Source organism: Choloepus didactylus, chromosome 16 (assembly GCF_015220235.1).
Source record: "Choloepus didactylus isolate mChoDid1 chromosome 16, mChoDid1.pri, whole genome shotgun sequence".
Taxonomy (NCBI): Eukaryota; Metazoa; Chordata; class Mammalia; order Pilosa; family Megalonychidae; genus Choloepus; species Choloepus didactylus.
This window is the reverse complement of record NC_051322.1, coordinates 82,780,557-82,788,933: the sequence shown is the minus strand read 5'-3', so window position 1 is coordinate 82,788,933 and position 8,377 is coordinate 82,780,557. Positions and strand designations below refer to the sequence as shown.

At 36.0% G+C, this 8,377-nt stretch overlaps 2 pseudogenes; one reads left to right on the top strand and one right to left on the bottom strand.

Annotated features, from left to right (window-relative positions):
• Nucleotides 1-685: 685 nt before the first annotated feature.
• On the top strand, nucleotides 686-1,624 carry LOC119511385 (annotated as a pseudogene).
• Nucleotides 1,625-6,909: 5,285 nt separating this feature from the next.
• On the bottom strand, nucleotides 6,910-7,826 carry LOC119511706 (annotated as a pseudogene).
• Between the last annotated feature and the right edge of the window lie 551 nt (nucleotides 7,827-8,377).

Sequence of the window (8,377 nt, the reverse complement as noted above, 5' to 3'; positions counted from 1 at the left end):
TTAATGAAACATGTCATTGATTTCAACCATATAGACTCATTCACTGAACCTCATGTGAATTATTAACTCAATTCCTACTTACTTTGACCCCAGAAACACCTCTAGACAATAGAGTGCAACTTTACATTGGAGAAGTGCAATGAAGCAGAAGACAGAATGGAAAGAGAAGGTGGATTTCATTGATAATGATTATGGTCATCATGGTTTCACAACACATACAGAGGCCAATAACTGTGTGATCATATTGTTAAGGCCAAGTCCAAAGCATTTGTCATGTCCTAAAATTTGTTTCATTAGCTTCATGTTGTGTGAATCTTTCATACATAATACCAAAATGCCACAACTAATCTCATGCAAATATTCAAGTATACTAAAGAAAAACTGTGATTTCACTGTATAGACAAAGAATTCAATATTTCTACATTTGTGATATCCACAGCTATGCACCAAATAGTGTAGGTTCTATTTAGAGTTTAATCAATGTTTAATCAGTGCAAATGGTTTTTCATATGGATCCCTCAGTTTTGGGAAAAAGTTATTTTACATCCAAAATAAGATGTGGTGATCATTTTTTATACATGAAGATATATTCTCCATTTGGTCTAAAGATACTAAGATTATATAATATTACAGGAAAACAAATAATAATGCTTCTGTTTCTTCCCAGAAGAGATAACTGGATAAAATGGGCCAACACAATCTGACAGTGCTGCCTGAACTCATTCTACTGGAAGTCACAAGTCACCCTGAGCAGCAGGGCCCCCTTTTTGGGGTCTTTTTCCTCATCTACATGGTCACAGTGATGGGCAACCTGGGCATGATCATCCTGACCAAGGTGGACTCCCACCTCCACACCCCTATGTATTTCCTTATCAGATAACTGGCTTTCATTGATCTTGGCAATTCTACTGTTATTTGTCCCAAGATGCTAGTAAATTTTGTTGTGGAGCAAAATATTTCCTATTATGCCAGTGCCACACAGTTGGCCTTTTTCCTTTTGTTCATTATCAGTGAATTTTTCATGTTGTCAGCCATGGCCTATGACTGCTATGTGGCCATCTGTAGTCCTTTGCTCTATAGTGTTATCATGACTCGGAGACTTTGCCACATGCTTGTGGCTATCCCCTACCTCTATAGCACCTTTGTGTCTCTGATGTTCACCATTAAGATTTTTACATTGACCTTCTGTGGTTCTAATATCATCAGTCATTTTTACTGTGATGATATCCCTTTGTTACCCATGCTGTGCTCAAATGCAAGAGAAATAGAATTGTTGATTATAATATTTTCAGCATTTAATATGATTTCCTCCCTCCTTGTGGTTCTAGTATCATATGTGCTGATCCTGATTACCATATTTCAAATGAATTCACCTGAAGGTAGGAAAAAAGCATTCACCACATGAGCTTCTCATCTGACAGTGGTAGTGGTGTTCTATGGAATCCTATTATTTATGTATGTGCAGCCTAAATCTGGTCACTCTTTTGATTCTGATAAAATGTCCTCTGTGTTTTATACTTTAATTATCCCCATGTTTAATCCCTTGGTCTATAGCTTAAGGAACAAAGAGGTAAAAAATGCCTTCCACAGGGTCTTTAAAAATGCATGCAAAATTCATATTTGATATTCATCATAGAATATCTTCCTAATGAAATATAGCAAATGCAAATGTATCTGAATTATTTAATGGATACAATTTCATTATCTTGGACTACAAAACAAAACCTAATTATAAGGAACAGTTAAATCATTTTGCTTATATTCAGAAACTCAGAAACTAATCTTTATAAGTTATATGATAATTAAATATCTCTTCATCCCCACTGTTTTATTCATGGTTCTCCAAAGAAATAGACTTACAGGAGATTTACATTACTGTAAAAATATTAAGAGATTTATTGTAAGAATTGCCTAAAATCTAAATTCTGTAAAGATGGGCCACAAGTTGGTAAGACCAATGCAGGTGATGTTAATTTCCCCAGAATAGTGAGCTTCTGAAGTAGAGATAGAAATTCTTCTTTCTGATGGCTGACATAACCCATTCTCACTTTAAGGCCTCCAACTGATTAGATAAGGAGTTTCCTTTCATTGCTGAAGGCAATGTCCTTTTTGATTGTAGATGTAATCTTGCATAGTTGCTGTGGTAGTTGGAAGATATATCTACACAGGAAAACATGTTGTTAAATTTAATCCATTCCTGCAGTTGTGGACCCATTTTACTTATGATGTTTTGATGAGGCTACTTCAATTATGGTAAGAACCACCTTAATCACAATGGGTCTTAATCTTCTTACTGGAGTCATTTTGAGAATAAAATTAAGACAAAGAGAAAAAGACACAGCTCCAAAATGCTGAGAGAAGTTAGAGACCAGCAGACACTGCCATCTGCCTTGACATGTGGCAGAGGAGACAAGGATCACTCTTAGCTGGTCTTAGGAAGAGAGTATTGCCTTTACCATGCTTGATTTGGACATTTTCCTTACCTCAAACTGTAAGCTAATAACTTTCCATTGTTTAAGCCAACCCATTTCATGGTATCTGCTTTGAACAGCCTAAGAAAGTAAAAGAGGCTTAATCAACTGACTAGTGATTTAAGTTCACAGTATCATTCATACTTGTTTGCTTGACTGAACATCTGGCCATCATTACATAGCCAAGTTGACACATATCATTCCTTGATTGTGATTTTATGATTTATTATTTGATTTCATAGAACTTCATTAATTCTGTGATGGGAGATGTATTGCTCATCAATGAACTATGTATGCTTACGTAAGTTTTGTTTAAAGATAAGGATTTTCTCAATCTTCTTTTCATTTTGCTTTCTAGTCTTAAAATAACAAAGTGCAAACAAACTGGAGACTGAGTTATCTTTTTCTTCTTAAGGCACAATTGTCGGAAATAAAGTGGTACCTGTAAGGGAATAAATGCTCTCTCGGTTCTGGAGGAGAAAAGAATTTATTTACGATCTTGCAAGATGGGGCGTCCAGCCAAACACGCAGAAGGCTGGCGCGCCCGAGGAAGAGAATGGCGATGTTTAAATCTCCTACTCCTAATTCGCAAGTCCCTCCCCTGTTTCCCCATTGACTGGGTACTACAGAGGTTACAGCCTATTTGAGAACACTAACTAATTCATCTTTTGAGATTTTAATTTGTACAGCCAATCCCAGAGAGCCAACTAGCTCATTATTGAGATTTTGAACTGATTAGCCAATCCCCCCCCAAATTTTTATTTTTTTGCTGTGAGTTCTGCCTCTGATACTACCTCATGTCTCTTTACATCAGGCAGATTCTCTCTTCTCTTTGTCTGGGGCTTGTTTAAACTGGTTTTGCCTCCATTTCCCTTATTCCATGCTGTCTCTATGTGAAAACGAAACTTATTCCTTTCTTACACAATGAAACATTTTCTTTGTCCTGTTATCAGTCATTTCTACTGTGGTGATCCTTCTTTATTTTCTATGCTGTCTTCACCTATGTGTGAAGCAGACTTGGTAACTGTGATTTGTAAGCTACATGTATGATTTCCTTCCTTATGTGTAACTTTGTGTCCCACATGCTGATCCTTATGGCCATATTCCAGACATAGAAATAGCTGTTGGAAGGAAATAAATGGATAATGAAAGGGGGGAAAAGTAAACAGGGTGTTTGGATTAGGATTGTAGAGAGAAGGTAAAAAAGGAAATTTAGGATATTTGATTGGAATGACCAAAAGATTTATTAAAGGTGATAGTTCATGGAGAATATGAATTATACAAACTATTGTAAGAACCAGGAGAAATGGAAAATGTTGACATTTTCATATCCATATTTTCAGTGTATTAGGAATATAGCATTCATAAAGAATAGCATGTCAACAGGAAAAATTACTCTGCAATTTTTTTATTGCACAATGTTCAAATAGCTTTAGAAAAAGCTCTATGTGAAAATGTTGCCATAGATAAATGGAGGATGAAATAATTCTACTGAAATTTTCAACTATATTAATATATACAGTTACCATTAATTTACATTTAGGTACAACACAACTTTGGGTACAAATACTTGTATGATTTCAAATTCTTCTTCCTTTCACATAAGCAAACAAACCAAGCATTTTCCTATTTTCATTACTTTCTTCATTCTAGTCAAATAATTAAAGGTACTAAATACAAGAGAAAATTCTCAACCAAGTTCAATAAACTATACAAAGATGAAACTTAATCAAGGATTATACCAGTCTGACTTTCTTCTTTGACTTGCTAAAGTCAGTATGCCTACACATACTTGTAATATGGCAAATAGGGTGGCTCCTATAACAAACAGGTAAGTAACTTTTAGCATAATGGTGACAGTCCTGTTTGGGTCCAGTCTCCAAATAGGAACTGGGCCTCTAATCAAGAAAAGTACAATTTTTTACATCTAAATTGGAATTTTACCTCCATTTTCTTATAAATTAAGTCTTATGTGGCAGAGCTACAAAATATACATTATTCTCAATAATGAACTAAGAAACATCATCAGAAATATAGAATGATTACATTTTTTGGAAAGAAATGAAACAGTTTGAGGAATTAGAATATTCAATTTCAGAACAGCTACTCTAGTAAAACAGAAATGAGCATGAAATAATTCATTTGGAATCATAATTTATAAATAAAATCAGATATTAAGTTTTAATTTGATTGTTAACAAAGAATCATAATAGAATTCTATGTGTGTCTTGCCTATCCTATCCTATTGTGTCGCATCATACTATATATAGCTTTCATAAACATATTTAGAGTATGTAAAACAATACTCAAATTAATGTGATCTAGGGATTTGAGACATCATTACAGCCAAAAAAAAAGAAAGCTGAGCTCCAGAACATTGATTTAAAATAAAAATATGCATAAATATATGTATATATATACACACAAAAAATATAATATGAACTAAATAGGCAAATACTAATATAAATAATATATTGGATGGATTTTTTCCCACTATTTTTTTCCTTTGGCTCTTCTGAAAACCTCCATGAGGAATTTTGTACAAGTGTTTGTTTGAAACCCGGTTTTCAATTCTTTTGAGTATCTACCTAATAAAGGATTTGTGGGTCACATGGTAATTCTATGTTTAACTTTTTTTTTTAGGTAACCAAATTTTTTTTTCTCATAGCATCTGCACCATTTTGCAATAATACAAAATATACAAGGGTTTCAATTCCTCCACATGCTCTCAAACACTTGTTCTCTTCACTCCTACTTGTGATGACTGCAAAGAGGCAGTGTTAGACAGCCAGGAGGCCTAACTAAAAACAGAAACAGATTCTTAACAAAACCTCCCTGCTCTCCCATTACTACATTCTTTTCTGTGCTTTTTTTTAAATACACAGTCAAAATCAGCTGGATAGTTACACTAGGGCTCCCAATGGTCTAATATGAGCCTCCTGAAAAACAAGCTGATTTATGGTTAGCAAACTCAAGATTAAGTGATTTACCTGGCTATCTATACAGGGTGGTATCTATATATTTATAATCTCAGGAAGTGATAACAAAGATTAAAGATAACTGATACACTCAAGGGTTAAGGGTGGCTTTTTCAAGTCTTTGTTTCTTTCTTGAACTTGTAAACACAAAGACAATACCTTGCATGGACCCTGTGCATCCTTAACATCACAAACTCACTCAGCAAATAAACTGCCTCCTTACAACATTCATTTGAGTAGGCATTTCCCTGATTTTTAAAAGATATGGACTTAACATATCATGCTTGCAACCAAAACTAGAAGTGAAAATTATAAGGAATTAAATCAAAATGCAAACTATGGTTTCTTGATCCCAGACATATTCTTTGCTTAATTTTCTCCCTTTTTTAATGTACTGGATTTTACTTTGTTGGAAAAATAAATTGAATATAATAAAAAATACAAAATTGCATTTTCCAGTAAAATCCATTCTGTTTATCGTATTAGCTTCAACTCCTGTCCCAAGGATATTTAATGTCATGAATCAATTTAATTTTCTACAGTTATGTTTTATTTTATATAGTACAGATTTAACACTTTGGTCATGCATTTTTTGCATGTTCTTTCTTTTATTGACATCATAGCCTTTGTATCAAGATATGTAGCAATAATAGCAGGTTCTTTTTAAAGTTTAATATTAAGTATTATCTTTTCCCATTTATGTTTTATATTATACAGTGCTGATTTAATATTTTGGTCCTCTGTTTTTTTTTTTTTTTCAGTACTTTCTCATATTATCATCACAGCTTTGCATCAGGATACACAGCAATGATAGCAGGTTTCTTTTTAAAGCTTAGTTTTAATTACTAAATACCTTTTCCCATTTTAATTTTACATTACTCTGCCAAGAAAAAAAATTAAAACTGAGGTTATTTGAAGCTTGGCCATACTTCCATGATTAACCAGGCTATGTAAAATTTGGTGACTTTGTTCTTGCCATTGTGTATGCAGACACAGGTTCTAGAAAGATAGGACCTATTTATAATAATTTTTAAAAAGTGTGCTACAAAAATGGATGACCTGTTATAAGCCAGGTTACAAAGTAAGGATGGGGATAAAGGAGGGATATTTTCTTTCAGAAACTGGATTTCTGAAGAGTCACAGTATATTAATTTCTCCCAAAATGATTTCAGGAGGAGCAAAATCTCACCATGAGATTCAAAGTCACTTTCAGTGGATGTTAGTTGTCTTGTGGGGAGGGGGATGGCTGAGTTGGACCTTCCCCTTCCTCTCCAGCTGGGTAAATGGAAATGGAAAGTTTATTGCCCAGTGACTGTGAAACTGGGCTGATGCTCCAATGTACAAAATTCTCTAACAGTTTTCTTCTAGAAACAGACAACTTAGATTCCTCCTCTCACTTCAGCAAATAAGTTATTTTTAAAGCACTTGGGAAGTTCCTCACCACCCCTCTGGTGGGAAGCTCAGAGAAGGGAGTCATCAGTACAGCCACCTTCTAGACATAGCAGAATTCCTGAAGTTTGGATATCCTGTAGAAGTTTACAAATGCAGCTGCCCCCACCAGGACATGGAAAATCTAATGAGACTGGAACCATATGTCAAACTTTCCAGGACAGAAGCACCCAGGGATTCAAGTAGCATAAAGGGAAGCTGCAGTGATGTACATTACAGCCATGAGGAAGATCCTGTCATCTGCTCCTGGCAGTTGCATTGGCAAAGCCCTCAGCAACAGTAACATGCAAGGTGGGCACACCACCACTCAAGCCAAGTCCCAGACCACTCCTGCTCTTGTCTGCTGGTGCTTAGTGGTGGCCAACAGCTCCCAGTGCACCACAGTGGTGGAAGAAATTCCCAGGACACAGAAGATGATGGAAAGGTAGATGAGCCTTGGCTATGAGAAGCAGAAGAAGGAATAAAAGTAGCAGAGAACAAAGTTTCCCGTAAGTAGAGCCATCCCAGAGTAGTCCACTTCAGAAAAAAAGTCCAAGAGACTTTCTCTGAATGACAATAGATGGTATGAAAGAGCCAGGAGAAACTAAGGCAGAGCACTGCATCCAAAAAGAACATCTCCTAAACCATCTTCTTCTGTAGAGAGGTCCTGAAATGCGCATTTGTCTAAACATGGTCAAGATTCCCAAAAAAAGTAACATCACAAGCAGATGGGTCCAGATGCTGCCAGTTTCTATATGGATGCAGAAGATGCTCTTGAAGCAAGCCTGAAAGGAAGGCATGTGTGATGATCTCCCAACACCCATCCCAGATCTTATATTCATCTTTTACATGGGTGGTGCCTTTGCAGGGAATGTGGCAATACCCACAACTCCTCCTCTTCTTCCTGGGACATTGGACATGTTCACTCTTCTTCAGCTTTGGTTGGGGTCCCACCATTATCTGCTTGCCCTTCTCTTCTAGCAGGGTTCCAGTTCAGCCTGTTCACAGTGTCAGTTTTCCTGTTACTGCCAGGAGCCCATTGCCTTGTGCCACCACAGATTCTTTGTGGGAAAACAATTGACTGCAGCTTCAATTTGGGGAAAGTTTGGGGTCTCTCAGGAACATCAGATAGAGAACCCCCTGTGATGGTAGACATGATGGGCTGGTGGGCTCTGCTGAAAGACAGGTCCCCCACACTACATCCCCAATAATGGAGGTGACCCACGGTGGAGCGCTCCTGGATCTTCATGCACTCCCCTGGTCATCTATTTTTTTCTTTCTAAAATTTGACCAATCCCATCATTTTTCACAATCCACAAGTAAATTTAAAAAATATTGATAGCATTCTCCAGTATTATCCATATAGAATGTGCTTTATAACCACATAATTCCTCAATTTTCCTACAACTGGCTTTAGTTACTTGAGGACTCATTATCAACCTTTAGTCAATAATTATTTTTTGTTTTTCATTTTTAATAACAGCATTAAGTATAGAGTAC